This window comes from Leucoraja erinacea, chromosome 14, assembly GCF_028641065.1.
Source record: "Leucoraja erinacea ecotype New England chromosome 14, Leri_hhj_1, whole genome shotgun sequence".
In the NCBI taxonomy this organism is placed as follows: domain Eukaryota; kingdom Metazoa; phylum Chordata; class Chondrichthyes; order Rajiformes; family Rajidae; genus Leucoraja; species Leucoraja erinaceus.
In genome coordinates, this window is record NC_073390.1 from 28,544,142 (window position 1) to 28,568,042 (window position 23,901).

The 23,901-nt window shown below is 43.1% G+C and overlaps 1 protein-coding gene across 4 annotated transcripts in view; it reads left to right on the forward strand.

The window, feature by feature from the left end:
* LOC129703477 (AMMECR1-like protein) overlaps nucleotides 1-23,901 on the forward strand; it is a 58,828-nt gene continuing 34,927 nt past the window's right edge. Inside the window, exons 1-3 of one of the 4 annotated variants that reach the window (XM_055645981.1) lie at nucleotides 1-501; nucleotides 3,420-3,471; nucleotides 12,640-12,762. The gene's annotated coding sequence lies outside the window, so the exon portion shown is untranslated. The remainder of the gene's footprint in view (nucleotides 502-3,419; nucleotides 3,472-12,639; nucleotides 12,763-23,901) is intronic. The other 3 variants (XM_055645982.1, XM_055645978.1, XM_055645983.1) reach the window with 3 other exon arrangements.

The window sequence follows — 23,901 nt, forward strand, 5'->3', positions numbered from 1 at the left end:
CCCGTTCCTTCTCTCCAGAGACGCTGCTGCCTGTCCCGCTGAGTTACTCCAGCTCTTTGTGTCTGCAGTTCCTTCTCACACATCCCACCAAAGGTCTTATATAGCTATCAGATCTAATATATAGCAATAAGATCTTCACATCCCACAGCTCCAGCGTGTCCTGGTCGCACGCCGGTGCATGACGTCAGTGCGCCCCGATGCGCGCTGGGATTGCGGAGGTCCACCCGGTCCTCCAGCTCTTCCAGTCTCTCCGCTGCCTTTAACTGGCCGCCGCCGCTCCGCCGCCTCCCTCCTCTCCTCTCATTTCCGTCGCTGCCGGCGGCCTGGGGCCGCGTGTGTGGTTCGGATTGCTGTCGTGACATGGCTACATGACCGGGGGAATGTGTGCCAGGAAAGAGCCGGCCTCCTCCTCCTGCTCCTGTTGTTGCTGCTGCTGCTGCCGCCGCCGCCCTTGCTTGTCTGGGGCTGACGGAGCGTCCCGAGCACTCGCCACTTCACCAGGTTTGACATTCACCTCTTGCTCGGCCGCGCCGCGACCCGTGGTATGCGGGCTCCAGTCCTGCCCCCTGTCACGGGAGGGGGTTGGGGGGGGATTTATGGATTGCCCGCCAGCTCGATAACAACGAGCCGGTCCCGGAGTTGCATCAATGCGGGCGGGCGGGAAGCCGGCTCCCCAGCCATTGCAACAAAAGAAACAGCCTGTCCCTGCAGGGCGTCCCGTTGCGACGCTCTCCTGACGAACCCCGTCGACAGATCAGAGCATCCCCCAACCCAAACATCCCACGCTCCTTCGAACTCCCAACCCCAACACTCTACTCTCTCCCCACCGCCCCAACCACTCCACACTCTCCTCCCACTGCACTCACCCCCTTCCAACACCATTCTCCCCTCCTGCCCCAGACACTGCACTCCCCATATCCACCCCCCCCCATATCCACCCCCCCATATCCCCCCCCATATCCACCCCCCATATCCACCCCCCATATCCATCCCCCATATCCATCCCCCCCGTCCATCCATCCCCCCCCCCCATATCCATCCACCCCCCATATCCATCCATCCTTCCCCCCCATCCATCCATCCACCCCCCCATCCATCCATCCACCCCCCCCATCCATCCATCCACCCACCCCCCCCATCCATCCACCCCCCCCCCATCCATCCAACCCCCCCCCCATCCATCCACCCACCCCCCCCCATCCATCCATCCCACCCCCCCCCCCCCATCCATCCACCCCCCCCCCCCATCCATCCACCCCCCCCATCCATCCACCCCCCCCATCCATCCATCCATCCATCCCCCCCATCCATCCATCCCCCCCATATCCATCCCCCCCCCATCCATCCATCCTTCCCCCCATCCATCCCCCACCCCCCCCCCATCCACCCCCACCCCCCCCCCATCCATCCACCCCCCCCCCATCCATCCCCCCCCCCATCCACCCCCCCCCCCCATCCCCCCCCCCATCCATCCATCCATCCCCCCCCATCCATCCATCCACCCCCCCCATCCATCCCCCCCATCCATCGACCCCCCCCCATCCATCCACCCCCCCCATCCATCCATCCTCCCCCCCATATCCACCCCCCCATCCATCCCCCCCATCCATCCATCCACCCCCCCCCCATCCATCCATCCATCCATCCATCCCCCCCCCCCCCCAATCCATCCATCCCCCCCCCCCATCCATCCATCCCCCCCCCAATCCATCCACCCCCCCCCATCCACCCCATCCCCTCCATCCACCCCCCCCCCCCACCATCCACCCATCCCCTCCCCCCTCCATCCCCCCCCCATCCATCCACCCCCCCCCCATCCATCCACCCCCCCCTCCATCCATCCACCCCCCCCCCCTCCCATCCCCCCATCCATCCATCCATCCCCCCCCCCCCATCCATCCCCCACCCCCCCCCCCCCCCCCCCCCAGCTCCCAGCCCTGTATTCCTCCCAACATTATCACACCCTCACAAAACAAACAATGTCTTCCCAAGGACCCAACATTCAGAATTCTTAGACTTTATGCTTAGACTTATGGAATCAATATATTATATTATCCCCGCTCTATAGGTGGTATTCTAATGCAATGCATAAACTGTTGTTTCTACAGAAGACTGTCCAATTAAGTAAAACAAAACATCAAGGTTGAACAATACAAATAGTTTAATTGCTGTACATCAGTTCTGAAGAAAGGGCTTCGACCTGAAACATTGACTGTTTTTCACTCCATGGACTCTGCTTGGCTTGCTGGGTGTTTCCAGCATGTTCTACTTTTGTATCAGGCTTACAGCACCTGCTGATTTTTTTTTAATGTTTCACATAGCTTTTGCATAAAGTCAAGATTATGTATTTTGTGCTGCTGAAAACTTGCTTTCAAAATTGAATTCCCAGCCTCAGATTTTTGGTACTAAACTTGCATTGGAGAGATTTGGACCAACTCGGCTCCCAACCTTTTTCATCCCGTTTACCCCAGGCAACTTTAATAGCACATAACAATGTTATTTCACTTATTTATGAACAACTAATGATGAACAGATACCAGAACCATCCAGGGTCAGTCAATGAGAAAAAATATGTACAAATCCAAAATCAACAAATTTACCCCCTGGGGGTAAATTTACCCCAGGTTGGGAACACTTGAACTGCAGAGTTCAAAATGTTTTCCCGAATTCTCTTCCTCCGCCCCCAATTCCGTAATGAAAGTAGAATTTACAGAGGAGAAGCGGGGAAATGTGGACAACCTTTTCCCAGCAGCCACGCAGGCCCCCCCAGAATGCCAGTCACATTGATTTCCCAAATTGACAGAGCCTGAGTTGTTTCAACCATAACACAGGTGTTGAAATTGGCCAGTTATTAACAGTTAACGTAGATCATAGAAAAGTACAGCACAGGATCGGACCCCCTCGGCCCACAATGTCTGTCGCACGTGATGCCAAGATAAACTAACCTGATCTGCCTTCACATGATCCATATCCCCCTGTTCTCTGCATATTCATGTGCCTATAAAAACCTCTTAAATGCAAATCATATCTGCCTGCGGCACCACCCCAGCAGCACATTCTGGGCAACCACACATCTCTTTTAAATTTCCCCTCTTACCACTTGAAGCTCTGCCCTCTGGTCTTTTACATTTTCACCCTGAGGAAAAAGGTTCTGATTGTCTACCCTATCTATGCACCTCATAATTTTATGTACCTCTACTTATCACTCATGCCATGAAATACAGGCAGAATGCTGGTAAACCTCTTCTACACCCTGTCCAAAGCTTCCACAGCCTTTAATAGAGCAACCAGAACTATACCAGCTGCACCATGATTATACTCAAAATACTCATACACCTATACTCAATGTCCAGACCAATGAAGGCAAACATACCATATGTCTTCTTAACCTATCTATCTATTTGTGTTTTTGCTTTCAGCGAGCTATGGACTTGGACATCAAGATCCCTCAATACATTAATGCTGTTCAAGGTATTACTGCTATTAACAGTATACATTCCTCTAGCATTCAACCTCCAAAGTGCAACACCTTACACTTGTTTGGATTACACTCCATCTGTCATTTCTCTGCCTATTTCTGTAGATTATCTAGATTCCTCTGTATACTTTGGTTATTGTCAATCTTCTTCACACCACAATTCCACAAATCTTGGTGCCATTTACAAACATATTAACCAATCCACATTTATATCAGTCATTTTATAATATATTATTTCACACACACACATAAAATATATATACACACACACACACATACATAAAATATATATATTTATATTTTAATATTTATATATATTAAAATGAAATGATATACACAACCATCTGTCTTCCATTAGTAAGTCAGTTCTGAATCCATGTGACTGAATCCTGTGAATCTTAATCTTCTGGATCAGCCTACCATGAGGGACTGTATCAAATGCCTTACTAAAGTCCATTGAGACACTATCCATTGCCCTACCCTCACCAATCGTCTTCGTCACCTCCTCAAAAAACTCGATCAAGTTGGCAAGATGTGATCTGCCATGAACAAAACAATGCTGACTGTCCCTAATTAGATAATTCTGTTTGAAATGTGAGTAACTCCTATCCTGAAGAATACTACCACTGATGTTTACCACCCTATAATTCTCTGGATCCTCTCTAATTCTTTTAAACAATTCTCTCTACTTTTAAACAAAGGAACAGCATTTGCTATTTTCCACTTCTCCAGGATCTCACCTGTGATTAAAGAAGATGCAAAGATCTTCCCTGAGGCTCCTGCAATCTCTTGATAACCTAGGATAGATCCCATCAGATCCTAGGGATTTATCCACCTTAATACTCTTAAAGAGTCCCAACACCAATTCCTTCACTTCAATCAGCCCTTGTGTTCTCCACACTGATCTCGCTGTCCTCCTTAGTATATACAGATTCAAATTACTTGTTCAATACCTCGCCTAGATCCCCTGACTCCAAGCACATATTCCCTCCTTCAGGCTTGAGTTGTCCTACCATTTCCCTGGTTACCCTCGTGTTTTCAATGTAGGCATTAAAAAACATCCGACTCGCCAGAGCCATTTCATGGCCTCTTTTGGCCCTTCTACTTGCCCCCTAGCCTTCTTTCCTGCTTGCTTTATATGCATCTAAGTTCCTGTCTGATTTCATATTTTTAAACCTTGCATATACTTTTTTTGGACTAAATTTACAACCTCTTTACTCATCCAAGGTTCCCTTAGTTTGCCATCGTATCCTTGATCCTTACTGGAACACGCCAGTCCTGAACTTTGATCAACTGGCCTTTAAATGACTCCCACATGTCAGATGTGGACTTGCCAAATAACAACCACTCTCAATTTACCAACTGCTCCCCAACTCTTTCCTAATAATGCTGTAATCTGCTCAACATTCTTTGACTCTAACAATCTCCTACTTCTTCCTTGTAATTTTCTTGTTTTTAATGTATGCATGAAAAGCCTTGCGTTTTTATTTAATCTGATTCAGCAATGATATTTGATACCTCCTGTGGCCCATTCTAATTGTTCCTCAGAACTTACATTCTTTCTTGCATGTTGTATTTCCCCCAAAAGTCCTGTCTGATTTCATCTTTCTAAACCTTGCATAAGCTTCCATTTCCTCTTGACTAAATTTACAACCTCTTTGGTCATCCAAGGTTCCCTGACTTTGCCTTCCTTATTCCTCCTCCTCACTGCAATCAACTGGCCTTTAAATTACTTCCATATATTGGATAGCCATTGAGTCATAATGTGGAAACAGGCCCTTCGGCCCAACTTACCCACACCGGCCAACATGTCCCAGCTGTACTAGTCCCACCTGCCCACGTTTGTATCCCTCCAAACCTATCCTATCCATGTACCTGTCTGTTTCTTAAATGTTGGGATAGTCCCTGCCTCAACTATCAACTCTGGCAGCGAGTTCCATACACCCACCACCATTTGTGTGAAAAGGTTACCCCTCAGATTCCTATTAAATCTTTTCCCCTTCACCTTAAACCTATGTTGTCTGGATCTCGATTCACCTAATCTGGGCACGAGACTGTGCCCTATCTATTCCTCTCATGATTTTATACATCTCTATAGGATCACCCCTCATCCTCCTGCGCTCCAAGGTATGCAGTCCCAGCCTACTCAACCTTTCCCTACAGCTCAGACCCTCTAGTCTTGGCAACATCCTTGTAAATCTTCTCTGTACCCTTGTCAGCTTGACAACATCTTTCCGAAAGCATGGTGCCCGGAACTGAACACAATACTCTAAATGCGGCCTCGCCAACGTCTTGTACAATTGCAACATGACTTCCCAACTTCTATACTCAATACTCTGACTGATGAAGGCCAATGTGCCAAAAGCCTTTTTGACCTACCTGGGACGCCACCTTCAAGCTTGTTTTCTAGTAACTAAGGCCTATTCAATCTTTCCTGATAGGTTCTAGTAACTCTAGAAACATAGAAAAATAGGTCTGTCATCAGCCTGGATATTTTGAAAAGCAAAAAACAACTGCAGATGCTGGAGATTTGACATTTAAATAAAAAGCAGAAAATGTTTGAAATACACATTGGTGGCAACAGAAATCCACTTAATATTTCAGATTTTGGACTCCTTTGCTTGCCATGAAGGGAGTTCAGCAAAGATTCATGATACTTGCTCATGAGATGACAGGTTTGCTGTAGGAGTAGAAAATGAGCAGAGTAGGCTTGTGTTCTCCAGAGTTTGACAGAATGCCAAATATTCTCATGCACATTGGCCTTCATCAGGTATTGCATCGTCTGTGGAATTCTCTGCCTCAGAGGGTGGTGGAGGCTGGTTCTCTGAATTGTTTCAAGAGAGAGCTAGACAGCTCTTAAAGATAGAGGAGTCAAGGGATATGGGGAGAAGGCAGGAACCAGGTACTGATTGTGGATGATCAGCCATGATCACATTGAATGACGGTGCTGGCTCGAGGGGCCGAAGGGCCTACTCCTGCATCAATTGTCTATTGTCAATCTTAGTGCTTGACGGGGTGGGTTTAAATTGATATTTTTCCCTAGCTGAGGAGTTTGGAACGAGGTGCCACAGAACTAAGGGAAGGCATTTTATGACTAAGAGAAGGCATTTCACCAAGGTTTAAAATTCTCTGTCCTGGAGGGTTCCTACTTTGTTAATTGTTAATGGATGTATCCATTTCTGGATATCAAGGGATTCCTGGGGTTTGAGGGTGTTGTAGCCAAATGCTACGGGGGTAAGAGATCAGCCATGATCTTGAAAGGTGGTAGAACAGGTTCAACGGCCTCATCCTGATTCTTATGTTCCCTTGAATGAGGATAGTCAAGGGGAATGGGCGGTGGGAGTTGGATGGAGTGAAAGAACCTCTGCGGAACTGAAATGCTAGAAATCTCAGGTGAAAAAATCTGAAAGTTACCAATTCTGGTTGCACCAGGCTCCTTTACATCAGAGGTCAGAGCTGGCCAGTTCTGATGCAAGGTCACCCAGCTATGATATTATCTCACTTTTCATCGCTCATCCATCTGAATATTTCCACCAATTTTCAAGCTCAGATTTCTAGCAGCTGCTGTGTTTTACATCTTGTCAACATTGTCCTTTTTTCTCATTCTCTCCATCTACATCTCGGGTTGGATGATGGATGGATTGTTGACTTCAGGGCACTTCATAATTAGCTCAGTTAGACCAATAGACAGGACAAACTGCTGAATATGTAGCCAATCTGCATACATCAATTAGTTAATTGTTCTGTGGCCTGTCAGGCTTTAATGGGCAGTGAATAGGTTCAGAAATGACAAATGACGAGTAAATGAATGAATGCATGGAGCCATATCAGGTGGATGAAATTGGAGAACAAAATGGAATGCTTTGTTCAGACGGTTGGGAATAGATTAAATAGAGAATGCAATCAATCAGAGATCATGGGATGCCCTTATTCAGAGTCTTTCGCTGCCTCTTTCCAAGAATAAGGAGAAATCTATGCAGGTGTTAGTAAGTGTGGAGAGATGCCTGAATAATAAAAGATCAGCTGTTCTGGTTAATGTTTGACAAATGGAATCTATTATGATGATGATGCTCAGAAGTAGCAATGCAAATCACATTCTGGGATGCATTGAGAGCTGATCACTGAGCAGAGAATGTGAGTTTATGAACCATTGGTGTAATTACACTTAGAATATTTCATACTGCTTTGATCACCACAGGACAAAGAAAATTGCAATGATTGAAAGTATATAGAAGAAATAAACCAAATGAGGAATTGGATCATGGGGGGTGTTATGTAAACTGAATACCTTTTCCACTGAAAGATGTATGAATGCTGTATTTCAGATTCTAATGGGTGATATTGACTCTGTTCAAAACAGTGTGGCCAGAAGACAGGTAATGGGAGTAAATTTAAAGCAAATCTGCAAATCTGCATTTCAGTGAACAAATGATGAATATCTTGATCGCAGTCCCTGGAGAGCAAGGGAAAGCAGTGAGTGTAGCGGTGGATTTTCATATCTTTCAGGTAATTAGCACCCTAGCCGCTATTTGGATGAGAATGGTTGAAGGGGGTGTCTTCTAAACGCATGCAAGCTCACTCACAGAGACCTTCAGAGCTTCTGCACAGATATAGCTTCAAAACACAGTCTTTTGATGAATAAATGCTTTATTGTTGATAGAAAACAGTAAGATACATCCAAATTTCTTCCGACTCGTTACTACAATCTTCTTCGAACTCCAGCTTATTACTTTAGACATTAGAAAACTCCCCGTGTCTCCGTAACATTGGCAAGATCCGCATAATCCCGCATGATCTCCTTTAGATCTCCCGTGGACCCCGCATGGTAGAAGGGTCAACCTTCCCCATCGGCTCTCCAAACTAATCTAAAAATTAAACTTCTGCGCAAGCATCTAAGCTCCAAAGACTCCCCAAAACACGTCATAAATCCCACCCACAATATAACGGGCAGTCTAAAATTTAAAGGCACATGCCATCCTCAATGACATGCAAAACAGGCCAAATGGCCACTGCAGTGAGAATTGATTAATTCAAATGCAAGTGAGATTGGTTCTCTGAAAATAATCAGGATATATATAATAATTGCTTGTGGTAAGTCTAGCACGCTTTGGTTAGTGCAAATGATGATGTAGAAGTAAAATGTTTGCAAGGAGCCTGGCTGAGGGGCAAAATGGCCTTCCTCGTCCATTTACCTTTTTAATTGAATTGATTAATAGATACTGCATGGAAACCAGCCCTTTGGCCCACCAAGTCCACAATGACCATCCAACCAATCCCCGTCTACTAACACTCTCCTCCGCCTAGCAGAGCTAGTCCTTACCCTTAATAACTTTTTGTTTGACTCCTCCCATTTCCTCAAATACAAGGCGTAACTATGGGCACGAGCATGGGCCCTAGCTATGCCTGCCTCTTTGTAGGGGACTTCGAACGATCCTTGTTCGAGGCGTACTGTGGCCTTATCCTAGAACTCTACCTCTGCCACATCGCTGACTGCACCCACACAAAACTCGCTGACTTCATCCATTTCACCACTAACTTCCATTCGGCACTCAAATACACCTGGACCATTTCCGACATTTCCCTACCATTTCTTGACCTCACTATCTCCATCACAGGTGATAGACTACTGACCGACATCCACTATAAAACCACTCCCATGGCTATCTGGACTGCACTTCTTCCCACCCTGCTTCCTGTAAGGACTCCATCCCCTGCTCCCAATTCCTCCGTCTATGCAGCATCTGCACCCAGGATGAGGTGTTCCACACCAGGGCATCGGAGATGTCCTCATTCCTCAGGGAACGGGGGTTCCCCTCTTCTACTATAGATAAGGCTCTCACCAGGGTCTCTTCTATAACTCTGCTCTCACTCCCCATCCCTCCACTGGTAACAAGGGCAGAGTCCCCCCTGTCCTCACCTTCCACCCTACCAGCCATCACATACAACAAATAATCCCCCGACATTTTTGCCACCTCCAGCGTGATCCCACCACTTGCCACATCTTCACATCTCCTCCTGTCTGCTTTCCGCAGAGACTGCTCCCTCCGTAACTCCCTGGTCAATTCGTCCCTTCCCACCCAAACCACCCCCTCTCCGGGCACTTCCCCTTGCAACTGCAAGAAATGCCTCCCCCCTTGACTCCATTCAAGGACCCAAGCAGTCTTTCCAGGCGCGGCAGAGGTTCACCTGCACCTCCTCCAACCTCATCTATTGCATCCGCTGCTCTAGATGTCAGCTGCTCTACATCGGTGAGACCAAGCGTAGGCTTGGCGATCACTTCGCTGAACGTCTCCGCTAGGTTCGCAATAACCAACCTGATCTCCCAGAGGCTCAGCACTTCAACTCCCCCTCCCATTCTGAATCGGACCTTTCTGTCCTGTGCCTCCTCCATGGCCAGAGTGAAGACCACCATAAATTGGAGGAGCAGCAGCTCATATTTCGCTTGGGCAGTCTGTACCCCAGCGGTATGAACATTGACTTCTTTAATTTCAGATAGTACTTACTTTCTCCTCCCCTTCTCAGCTTTCCCTCAACCCACAGGCTCCACCTCTTCTTTCTTCTTCCCCCCCCCCCCCCCCCCCACCCTCACATCAGTCTGAAGAAGGGTTTAGAGCCGAAATTTTGTCTATTTCATTCGCTCCGTTGATGCTGCCTCACCCGCTGAGTTTCTCCAGCATTTTTGTCTACCTTCGATTTTCCAGCATCTGCCGTTCCTTCTTAAACATGACCATCGATCACCTGTTCACACTAGTTCTATGTTATCCCACTTTCACATCCTCTCCCTGTACACTCTGGGCCATTTACAGTGGCCAATAAACCCCTATAAGTCCACACATCTTTGGAAAGTGGGAGAAAACTGGTGCACCCAGAGGAAATCTATGCGGTCTCAGAGAGAACGTGCAAACGACACAGAAACCACCTAAGGTAATGATTGAACCAGAATCTCTGGTGCTGTGATGCAGCAGCTCTACTGCTGTGGCACTGTGCCACTGTGATCTTTGGAGGAACAGGTGATTTCCGTTTCACCATTCCAATGGAATTTGGGGATGTATTTGTTGTCAACCAGTTTTTTGCCATTTCATCTTATCAGTGCTAGAATGGCAGAATTGAATTTGAATGGTCTTGGTCTTTCATTTGCTGCCATTTTCTATGTTCCGGTGTGGAACTTGTTAATTCCTCCAATGCTATCGGCATGACGAAATGCAGAAGCCTGAAGATCTGGAGGACTTTCATTGAATGCATTATTAGAGAATTACTCCTTTCCTTTGGAATAGATGTTGTGGCAAATTGCAGTCTGAGCAGTTGTTCTTTTGAGATGGAGAACTTAAATTACTGTGTACCGACCATTTGGTGCTTAGGAATTTATCGAATCACGGAACAATGTTCATGCTCATACTTTCACTGTACAATATGCACCTTCCAATATTCCTTTCGCATAATGAAATCATTAAAAAAATACGATTACTGAATAGGTAAACAAGGCATAGGAAATTCTGATTTTCCACTCACTGAATGAAGTCTCCTGTTAACCCTACATTTTAAATGCTCAATGGACCAATGCAAATGTTTGGGGAGTGCAACAATCATATAGCCATGTTGTGTGACAAATTTCTGTGCTGCTGACTTGTGCTTTCCCGTCACCTTTGAAGTGGTTCTTTGAGAAGGATCTGAAATTATTAGGGCATCTGTCATCTGGTAATCTAGATAGAGGCACTAAGGGCTTGTTTAGAAATTTATTTAGATGTCAAGCATGTAGTAGTCATGGTGGATGCCATTTGCTTCACCAGGGCACATTTAATTGAAGTGTTCAGTCAGTGAAAATGTCAATTTGTCTTGAAACAAATGCAATTTGAGAAAGGGAACAAACATTCCTTTTTTTATAACTGGTTTTCTATAGATCTTTCTGACAAGATATTGCAACCGTCTGGCCTATCACTGACAGCAAACTCATCTATCCTACTGTCTGAAGAAGAGTCTTGACCCGAAACGTCACCCATTCTTTCTCTCCAGAGATGCGGCCTGTCCCACTGAGTTACTCGGCATTTTGTGTATTGGAAACTCTGAAGGGCCTGTCCCACTTACGTGTCCTTGGCATGCAAATTACGCGACCTCGTGGTCGCGTTGAGAAGAGACGGTCGAGCGAAGGTCGGGCGAGATTACATGCATACGTACAGCCGTCTGGAGCGCGTGACGTCATTTGAAGATGGACACAAAGCTGGAGTAACTCAGCGGGACAGGCAGCATCTCTGGAGAGAAGCAATGGGTGATGTTTCGTGTCGAGACTCTTCTTCAGTCTGAAAAGAAGGGTCTTGACCCGAAACGTCACTCATTGCTTCTCTCCAGAAATGCTTCTGGACCCTCTGAGTTACTCCTGCATTTTGTGTCTATCTTCAATTTTCTTGGCCCCGCTCTGGGAGTAGACGTGGGGGCGGATCCGGACCGCAACGGCCGTGAGCCCCAGGCCGAGTTCGGCGATCGCTTGCCTGCTTCTGCTGCAGTTGAAGGTGAGTTGTTGCGTCGCGCCAGGGTCTTGGGCCTGTCCCTCTTTGGCTGTCAGTTACGCGACAGGCCGTTGGCGCGCAAAGATTTCGTTCACTGCAAGAATTTCAGAGCCCCGCGTGATGTCGGGACTGGCCCCGCACAACTCCATACCCCTCCACGCTTCTAAGTGGGACCGGCCCCACGCAGCCATACGGTGCCCGTACGCCTCAGGCGACCACGAGGTCGCGTAATTTGCGAGCCAAGTGCGAGTAATTTGCGAGTAAGTGGGACAGGCCTTTGAAGGCGATAACATTCATGTTGTGGTTCACCAATTGTCTCTGATTGTTTTTGCTACTTCTATTATCAGTGATGTTTTTACACAAACAGTTCTTGACCCTAATGTTATGCAACTTGCAATGTGTTCTTCAGTCACTATTTGGTGGGGCAAAAGTTGTAAACTAGTTATAGTATTGTGTGTTTTCTATATGGGTAGGCAAAGTATGAAACAAGTTCCTGCCCTCTTTTACACAGAACAGTGACTGCTGGTAGCATTGGAAATTGTTGCTTATGATTCTATGCAGATCTAGTAAATATTGTACCTGGATTTCAGTATGGGAATATTTCAAAAGCAGTGTTACCTTATTCTTTATTAAAGTACAATTTCTGTCCTTGTGTTTCAGGCTTCGCAAGTTTGGAAAGTCTGATCCTGGCCAGGTATGGAAGTGAAGCTGAGTAAATTATTTCTGGAATTTCAATAGCTGAATTACCTGTGCAAATTACTTGGTTCCAAAACTTCCATAAAGGTACGCATCATCAGCGCAGAGATGACTACTGTGTGGTTTACCAAAGTTATGTACATTTATTCTGTTTATTCTTGTTCTTTCTCTCTCTGGTAACTTGCCAACAGACCATTGTTCATTTGAACCCAAGTATTAAGTGGCAGCAACTAATGTGACCATGGGCCAAAGAGCCTTATCCTGCCCTCGAATGACCTCTGCACACACAACGTTTCTAGTATGAACTGCTTTTGGTATTTGTGTATTTCTGGCCTAATTTCCCCACCCCTCACATTTGGAGACAAAGCAGCCATTTGCAGCATTACAGTTGTTTACTCAGCAGAGATTGGGATTTAAATCTGGGTCCGGCTTTTTGTTTAGTTCACAATGCAGGGCTGTTAAGCAGCAGCTTTCAACACTTTGTACTGGAAACAGTGACTGAACAGAAATTCCCCTTTTATCAACCAGATGAACGCAGTAACATAATGCTAGAAAGTATGTTAAAGGTGATGTTAAATGGAGGTTGAGATTATTCAAGCAGGTATAATGGGTTCAAGGGCACAATTTGAAGAGTTTGAAGTCTGAGAGGAATGGATGGCATTCCTCCCTTCGCTAATATTAACGAGACTAAATGGTAATCCATCTCATTTCCTACTTTGAGGATCTTTTGTGTTAACGATCTGCTGTATTTTCATACAGAACAGTACTAACTGCACTGAAAATGAGCTTGTTAAATGGTTGCGGAAATGTTTACAAGTTAATGCATTTGAATAGAAACATTTCAGAGCAGGATTGAACTATCCCCCGATTGTGTTGCAGGTAAATATGTTTTATAACACCCAGCATGTTCCAGTTTTGATTGCTCAAACTAAGGTTAGATAGTTAAATCACCCAAGACAGTGGCGGATGGACCACAGTGTAGAGGAGAAAGGCCATTATTGAGATACAAATGTCTATGTTGGGCTCAGATTTGAAACTACTCAGCCGAGGTACACACTGGCACGATGTGCAGAGGGCTGATATCTGTCCAATATTTAAGATTGATCTCTGGAGAACTGCCACAGGGAATATTAGCTGCTTCTCCCCTTTGCACCCCTTCAGCTCTCATCTAAAAGTTCCTATCGTAACAGCTGAAACCCTTCCTGATTCTCATCGCCTGATGTTATGTGTTGATCCAGTACTTCCACACATATGTGCCTGTACTAGGCTCTTCGGTATTTCCTGTGAATTTCACTTTAAATCTTACAGCCCTTAAAGTTGCTACTGACTGCTCCTGTCTATGCAACCTTATCAGAAGTACAGCCTGACCATCTGGTAATACATTGGCAGTTTAGCTGTTTTTGAGCAATTTCCTACAATAAAACACACTTGACTTGACTCTTGACACAGTTTCGACTGCCAAACAAAATTACAAGATTAAGCAAGAACACTTATGTGAACAACCTAAGCAACAAAGAAGATTTCCTCTTTATGGTATCAGCTTCTGCCTGTTCTTCCTGAAAACAATTGAAAGTCTATCATCTTTGATAACCATATTCAATATTAGTGATAAAAGTTTAATGTGTGCAAATTAAAGGTTTCTAGGAGTTGCCAGCTCTCATGGATTGTCCGAACAGATGCCTCCTGCATCATTGGGTATTAACTATTGATTTCTGTAAGAGCACATTTCTGTAACCTGAACAGCTGTAACACAAGGGTCACATGTAGTCACTTTGTAGGAGCAGTCTAAAAAACCTCATTAGAGTCTTATGAAATGAATTGTAAGGTGCTATTCCTCGATTTGCTTGACTTCTTTTGTGTTTTGTGTGCTGAAGATGGTGGCCTATTGTGTGACTGAGGATCCTTCCCCATCTTCTGTCAGACAATGCAGGGGATCCCACACCTTTAGATCAACCACAATAATTTACATTGCCTACAGCACAGAATCCGTATTTTCAGTCCAACTAGCTTATGCATGTAAATATGTGTTCTGCATTCCTCCTCCCCGCATTTAACCTTTGTTCGACTGCCGATTTACATACCACTTAACAATATGATAACCAAGCCTATGAACTTACCACTTGATAGGACAGTTGTGCTTCAGTTGTAGACATCTTTACCTGTGAGTCAGGACTTTGGGGTTTAAGTCCTATTCCAGCGATGAACACGAGTCAAAGCTGATGCTCCGTGTAACAATGAGCAATTGCTGCAGTATTGGAGTTAATGCCCTTCGGGTGAGTGTTGAATGATCAGACCCGCACATAGAGGTTATAAATCATGGTCTTTATTGCAGTACAACCGGAGGGAACATGACATGCTTTGGTAGTAGGGGAGCTATTACCAATGTCCTGACCATTGTTTAACTCTCAATCAATATCGCAAAGAGTTTATCTTGTCATTTACATTGCTTTATGTGCAGGGAAGCTTCTCTCAAATGGCTGCTTTGGTCCGACGTTGCAACTGCATTTTGATAGAACCTTATTGAATATAGGGAACAATAATAAATGCAAGCTTTCCCTTTTTGTGATCTGAGATCAATTTTCGATTAGATTTATTAATGACTAACATATTCAAGCTCTCTTTCTTGCCACCTTGCCAGCATTTTTTCTAATTCTACCTTATTAGAACATTCACAGTTTAAAATCTTTTGAGGTCATTCTCTTAGGTTTTGTCTTTCCTGTTTGATCTTTCCTGAAGTGTAACCACGACCAAGATGTTAAATCGCCCTGACAGTTTTGCCCTTTCTTTATGTTTCCCGATGATCTTTTTATGATACAGAGAGAGTCTGGTCCAAATGGGCTTCCATACAAGATTAACAATACTTCTCTACTTTTAAATCCTCTCTCTCTCCCTCTCTACAGTGCCTGGAATTCTTTTGATTTGTTTGCTTTTTCATATTTTAATTTGTGCTGCTACTTGAATCTATAACCTGATATTCCTTTATTCTTTAAAATCCGATGAAAATATAGCTCAAACTTTCACTGCCTTGTCGCATGATATTTGCCGTAATGGTACGATAGTCAGTCTATGATCATATTAGCAGTTATGGCTCAGTTGGTGGTACTCGTAACTTCAAATCCAACTCCAGAAAATCACGCTTATAAGTCTAGGCTGCTGCTCCAATACATAGGGCAGCACGGTGGCATGGCGGTAGAGTTGCTGCCTTCCAGCGTCAGAGACCCTGGTTCGATCCTGACTTCGGGTGCTTGCCTGTACGGAGTTTGTGTGTTCTTACGGTGACTTGCATGTGTTTTCACCAAGATCTTCAGTTTCCTCCCACATTTCAAAGGTGTACAGGTTTGTAAGTTAATTGGCTTGGTATAAAATGTAAAATTGTCCCTAGTGTTAATTGGCTTGGTATAAAATGTAAAAATTGTCCCTAGAAATGTCCCTAGGATAGTGTTAGTGGGCGGGGAGGGCCTGTATCCGCGCTATCTCTAAACTAAATTAAATTTCTAAGTGCTTGCTGCAGAAATGATTGCATTCACTTCTACTTTTTAAGTAAAACAGTATCCCCTTACCAGTACTGACATTGAATTACATTTGGCCATTTATTTTAGGCCATTTAAAATCTCAGGTCTGTGTCAACCCGTTTCACTTATGCTGTTTGTTCATGCTGTCTTCATGGATGGCATGAAATGCACTTGAAAATGGTGAAAATGTGTTTTTGATCCACTGCCATCCTGCACAGCTGTGTCTGAAAGCTACCTCTGCAGTTGATGGCTTTGTTCCTTTTTTACATAAGTGGAGAAGCTGAAGAGGATTTGCAATAGCCCGTATTTGGTGAATTGTGCAGTTGCAGGTAGGAAATGTACACTTGTGACTTGCGACTGTTCTGCTATAAATTATAAACTTAAATTACAATGACAAATTAATCTATTACTTAGCAGCATACAACATTTAAATTAAGATCATCCATTGCGCATTACATTAAAATTCTAGGTTTCCTCTTGGGCTGCAAGAAGTCCTGATGAACCTTTGTAAATCTCAGTAAAGCTTCGGAGTAGCATTCAGTATTAGGTTCACGTTGCAGGTGGGATGTTCTGGTTTAAGAGAGAATGCAGCTATGGTTGCCATCTTTCGCTCGGGTATTTTATGAGAAGTTCCAGGGATAGTAGATAAATCTTCCAGGAATTATGTCAGAAATCTGAGGAATGTATTACATTTTTGCTCCAGTCCTGTGCTGAATGCCATGTGTCTCTTGTTCTTGTACGTTGCAGAATAAGGTCCATCTTGGTTTCTTCTTGGTTTCTTGGTCCTCCAAAATATTCCAAATGGAATTTAAACTGGAGGTGGAATAGTTGGCAAAGATACTCACCTAAACGTCTCAAGGGTGATATTTTAACAGTTGCACATTGTGGCTCTGCAAAATTGTCATATGGTCAGTTCCCACATCTTCAAACCCATGGGTACTTTCAATCACAGGAGTTAACCCAATATGCATCTATACTGTTGTGAGGAAACTGTGTTTGGACATGCACGTCATTGCTGTGACCTTGGTAATAACGCAGCTTTTTTGACTATGGGATACTGTTAAAATGATCATTGAAGATGACAGTACAGGTGCACAACCAGAATCTGAATTTAGCAGCTTTTTGTATGCAGATCTTTAACCATTCTTAAAACAAGGGGTGTTTGTGGCTTATTGGAGTTTTTTGGGGGAAATTGATCTGCTGTTCTTTTGTGAGGCTTAGTGTGATTCTATTATTATGGATGACTCTTTCCTACTTAGTAAGCCTTTGACCGACCGGAGGTTCCCTCTGTCACCTTTGCGGGCAAAGACCCTCGGTGAACGTCCTGTCTCCCTGTACCTGGAATTTGTAGTAGGGGGCGATCAAACATGCACAATACCCCCCACCCCTCCAACTCCAGAAAGGAATCCGCATACATTTTGGGCCGCTACGGCGACGTGGCAGCAGTTTTATACACAGCCCCTCCATTTCTGGGCCCCACCCCAAGAACACAGACGTACCCCTTGTAGTTATGTCAGCTTCTGCCCATATCACGGGTAGCGTGTTGAAGTCTGCGAGTTGGAACGGGCTGGGCTGGAGTGACTGATCTGGGATCTCTGCGTGCTTGCAGTGCAGCCATCTTTAGCTTATAATAATACAGGTGCACAACCTTTTATCCGAAAGCCTTGGGACCAGATACTTTTCGTAATTCAGAATTTGTCGGTCTTCGGAATGGAAATTTTTTAGCGTAGATTTTAATGGCTGCTAAATGGTAGAGTGCTCGGTACAAAGCCCCCGCGCGAGTTTGCAATTGATCGGGGAGTTACTGGAGCGAGGCAGAGTCTTCAATGGGGTCACAGAATAAATGTTTGTATGAAATGCAGAGGGGTGTAGGACTGGGGGGCAAACTTTGAAGGGCCCACGACAATGTCTCCCTGTCCCTGGGCACGCTGAGTTAAAAGGTTCCCCCCTCCGCAAGACTCACAATACCCCGATGGTGTACGTGAGTCTACCGTAGGAACTTTTTAACGCAGCTGGCAGGTAGCAGCATATTGTCAATTATTAACCCTCCCGCGCAATATACCCTCACCTTCTCTTTTATGAATGGGGATTTAGTTCCCCTTTCTTCGAGGACCGACCGGAGGTTCCGCTGTCACCTCTGCGGGCCGCCCTCGGTGAACGTTTTCAAGGACCTTTCTTCAAGGACCGAAAAAATGTCGCTATTCGGAGGTTTTCGTTATTTGGATCTTCGGATAAAAGGTTGTGCACCTGTACTATGACATTTTCAGAATCTGAATTTAGCAGCTTTTTGTATGCAGATCTTTAACCATTCTTAAAACAAGGGGTGTTTGTGGCTTATTGGAGTTTTTTGGGGGAAATTGATCTGCTGTTCTTTTGTGAGGCTTAAGTGTGATTCTATTATTATGGATGACTCTTTCCTACTTAGTAAGCCTTTGAGATATACAGTGCCCTCCATAATATTTGGGACAAAGACCCATCATTTATTTATTTGCCTCTGTACTCCACAATTTGAGATTTGTAATAGAAAAAAAATCACATGTGGTTAAAATGCACATTGTCAGATTTTAATAAAGGCCATTTTCATACATTTTGGTTTCACCATGTAGAAATTACAGCAGTGTTTATACATAGTCCCCTCCATTTCAGGGCCCCATAATGTTTGGGACACAGCAATGTTGTGTAAATGAAAGTAGTTATGTTTAGTATTTTGTGGCATATCATTTGCATGTAATGACTGCTTGAAGTCTGCGATTCATGGACATCACCAGTTGCTGGGTGACTTTTCTGGTGATGCTCTGCCAGGCCTGTATTGCAGCCATCTTTAGCTTATAATAATAATAAGAATAATGCATTTTATTTGCTGGCGCCTTTCTGGACACCCAAGGCCACCTTACAGGTCATAAAATCACAATACATTTATCAATATTAAAATCAAGTTGATTAAAAACAAAAAAAAACAAAAAAATACACAAAACATTTTAAGTCATTAAAATCACGGTGAACATGGTGGAAGTTATGTCGGGTATGCTAATCTAAACAGGTGTGTTTTGAGTTGTGGTTTGAATTGATCGATAGTGTCCAGGTGACGGGTGGGAGAGTGTTCCAGAGACGTGGGACAGAGCAGCTGAAGGCTCTGGCACCCATGGTGCTGAGTCTAAATGTGGGGACAGTTAAAATTGCAGCTGATTATGCTTGTTTTGGGGGCTAGTCCCTGTCAGTTTTCTCTTCAGCATATAAAAGGCATGCTCAATTGGGTTCTGATCAGGTGGGACTAACATTCAGTCTGCTTCTGCCTTAGTTTTTTTTTTGTGTATTAATTTTGTTGGTGACTGCCCTGATACCGCATTGGGTTTTCCATGTTTTATGATATGCACTTTAAACTATTGTCACATCTTTCATTTCTCCTGATTGCCCAGTCTAATTGCACCCATATATTTTTGGACGGAGCCTATCATTGCATTACTTGACTTCAACAGGAAGAAAGTGAGTACTGCAATCTAGTACATAGGCTGTCTTCATCCTTTTTCTCGATCAGTCTAATCAGCAATTTTAAAAAATGTAATCGTACACATGTATAAAATTCTGAGCCTGCAATTTGCTCATTTGTTATTAAATACAAAGCTAGTATTTGCATCCAGGTTATGAGTTAGCTCAAAGCCAGCGTCACCCCTATGATACTTTGCCTATAAATACCCAGGTAGCTCCCAGAGCCTTGGCACCTTACATTAAGATTTGCAACAAGCTCCTGTCATACATTTCATTGTAATTCTATGGTAAACCTATAATTGCCACAATTATATTACAGTGCAATGCCTGTAATTATATGCATTACAATCAAGTAAAGCATTTGCTATTAACCTCATATAATCAACACAAAATAGTTAATTATCCAATTTTCAATATTGTACTTGTAACCAAACCTCTGAATAATCTAATTGAAAATTTTTGATTGTATTGATTATTATCCAGCTGTCGTCAATTGTTTGCATTAAAATGAAACTTAAAGATGTCTTGGGTGGATTACACAAAAGTATAATCCACCCAAGACAGTATTTACATCTGTGTTAGACACTCAACGCTGGAGTAACTCAGCGAGACAAGAAACATCTCTGGAGAGATCGAATGGGTGACATTTTGTGTCGAGACCCTTCTTCAGACTGTTATCCAGTTGCATCACTGTTTTTATGGAATTAGGTATTAAGTATGCTTTTGCCCTTGTTTCTTTCTGGCGAAATAACATAATTTGATACAAAATCACTTTATTATCGCCTGTCTATTTTTGAAAAGTATTCTTTATATATTCCAATACACGATCTCTAAAGACCTGCCTTAATATGATAATTCAAAATGTCAAATTCTATCTGATAATGATTCAGTGAAGAATCATGGATTATTTTATAATGTAATCCACACATTGTGCCTCCCTATAATCCAGTTCAGAAATTATAATTATTCAATTATAATCCAACACAAATGGTATAATTGTAAATCAATATCTCAATAAAAAGCTTGTAGTTAAGTCTCAAAAATACAATGTAAAAACTCATCATTAAAACCTGTAGTATGTTTGTTATGTAACCTGTTAGGAAGGCTATAATTATCTTAGACTAACTGTATAAAATTAGTAATTACACCTATTATGTTCCAACACTGTGCTTTGAGTGAGTGTGGGACGTCTAACCTTAACAGCAATCCAGTTTTGACTATTCATATTATCCCTATTCTATTAATGCTCTGCATTAAAATGGCATGACGATAACTCTATGATCCATTACAAAACATGAATGACCAACCTGTCATTAAGCACATTTTAATCCAGCTCAGAGATAGCATTATTTAGAATCCAGAATACCCATGCTAGGTTATAGATATTCCACTATAATCCAGTGCAAAGCTGAATAATTGAACTGTAATATCTCATCACAAACATTAAAAAAAATGAGATTTAGGACTAGGAGTAGGCCATTTTTGACATTGTGAGATTATTGATAATCTGAAATCATTGAGAGGTACCTCGAGGAGCAGCCCATCAAGTCTGTGTCGACTGGCAATTAATCCTACATTAATCTGAATTTTTATTCTGCCCACATTCTCATTCTGCCAAACCACTCCCCCCCCCCCCCCCCCCCCCAGGTTCTACCACTTGCCTACAATTTACAACAGACAGCTAACCCTCCAACCTTCCGTGGAGAATGTGCGAACTCCCCAGTGATTCAGTGAAATTGCTTCAAAGCTGGAGAGTGTGTAGGTCCTGTGATTTCTTGTTTTCCCCTCTTAAGAAAACAGTTCAATCTTGAATCTCCTCTGATCCGCCTCCATTGCAAATTTCTGCAAACTGGAGTATGGACCAGAATTCTAGTTCTGATCTTGCTTAAACTCTGATAAATTCCAAGAAGACTTCCTTATTCTTGTACTTGTAACTTTTGTAATACAGGCCAGAAATTTTATTTTCTCTCATAATTGTTGCATTGTTAATATTTGCATATATCCAGATCTGTCTGCACATAAATACTCATAATCTTTAAATAATATCTCAAAATCGTTTTTCCAATCTTGGCTTCCTTGCCACTAGGTTTTCTACTTTGTTTCATCATTGACCAGAATACATTACAATCTATTGGAGAGTCTGTAAGGACACTGCAATGGTTATCCAGTTTTAATCCAGAGAAAGAAACTTTCTCCATGAAAATTCAGAGATCTGTCATCCCACCTTTGTAATATCTTGTTTGAAAAGAAAATCACATAATAACCATATAATTCATCAGAAATTCTACAGTTACACGAGTATCACTCATGCAATGTCTACAGTCACACTTCAGTATAATTTAATACAGAGACTGTGATTGTATCTGAGTAGAATCCAGAAATACTGCAGTAATTACCCCCCATTATAATCCATTTCAAATTCAGCAATTATCCCATTATAAGCTGCCAAACCTTACATGTACTGCTAATGTAGGGCACAGCTCATAGTGATGAAATTGAAGGCATTTAGCTATTATGCTGAGAAATATTTCATTAAAATGAAAAAGGAAAGCAACCAAAGTTAATCCAATGCTCTTTTCGATTTTCACAAATGCCTTGGCGTGTATATTGGATGCACAGTTATGATGATTACGAACCTGGAAAAGTAGCTGGCATGAGCATAATTATGCACTTCATGAGTGAAATGGACTAAGATAGCAAATGTTCAAGGAAGTTCAGGTATGCATCTTGGAAATGCAGTACATGATAAATGAAAGCTTTTAAAATATTTTACTCTTGTTTTTTCTCAAATGGAAGGAAACCATTGGAGCCTGTCTCGGATCAATCCAATATCCCATTTATTCCCCTATAATTGAGTCTTTCCCATTAACTCCCCCAACAACAATTCTGCTACTAGCCATCGGCTCCAGAGGCTGTTTACATTGGAAGGTTTGTGCCTTTAGAATAAGGAGTTAAATTTGAGCACCCGGAGGAAATCCGCATGGTAAAGGGAAGATGTGTTCATTGTGCACGGACAGAGTGGGAGATTATCAAACCCATGGCTGGAGATACAGGACCCATAATATAATAAGGCAAGTAGAAAATTAGGTTCAGGAAGCATGTGTGGATAAATGGGACTAGTATAGATAAATACAATGATCGACATGGGCTCTTTCTGTGCTGTGTGACTCTGTGACTTACTTCAGTTTATAACCATAGCAGTAGACAAAGATCAGAAATTCCACGATCAGAAATTTGGCCTCGAGTGGAGAAATGTGAACTATTCTTTATGCTTTACCAGGGACTAGTGAGGAGAGACATGAATGCTAGGAATGTTAGTTAGAAAAGATTGAGAGAAGCTGTACAGATTTTCTGGACGTCAAGGGGTTTTGATAGAGAAAACTATTTCATCTGGAAAATGGATCAATAACCAGAAATTGTAGATTTAAAATTATTGGCAAAAAATTGGGGATGGATGTTTTCACTGGTTAGCGGGGAACACCCTGCCTGAGAGGTGATGGAGGCTGATCCCATAAATAACTTTTAATTTGGAATTGCAATTACATGAGTTTGAACATTTTACAGGGTCATACACAAGAGGAAATAGGTTGTGTGACCAAGTGCGAGCTCTTTCAAAGAAAGAATACAGACGCTAAGGACTAAGTTTATTTTAAAAAGGGAGAAAATAGATGATGAAAGTAAGCTAGCAAAAAAAAATAAATAAATAAGAGTATGGTACACAACGATCGAATAATGGTAGTTCTTTAGCAGGTAACACTCTGAATTTATAATGAGGAAGCAACTGACTTTGAACACATCTTGTATTTGTTGCACTGAAAAACATTCCAAAAAGTAATAGAAAATAGACAGGGGTGGGGATTGGAGGAACATTAAATACTCTCTCTGTGACAAAGGCATCTGGAAAATTAATATGACTGTAAGCTGACAAGATCCCTAGACTAGATTGTCCGTGTCCTGGGGCTCGTGTGAAGAGAATGTATCAGTTGTGAGTTTAAAACATTTCCTATATAGTAGAATGGTTCCAGTTGATTGGAAATCTGAAAGAAATAAACATTTATTGAAAAAAATAAAGAAAACAAAAGGGACTGGCAAAATGCCAGAATCCATGATTAAGGAAATGGTATAAGGACACTTAGAAAATCATAATACCATGATGACTCTGTATTAGGAAAGGTAAGTCATGCTTGACAAAGATAGAACAGCACAACATATGGACAGGCTCTTAGTG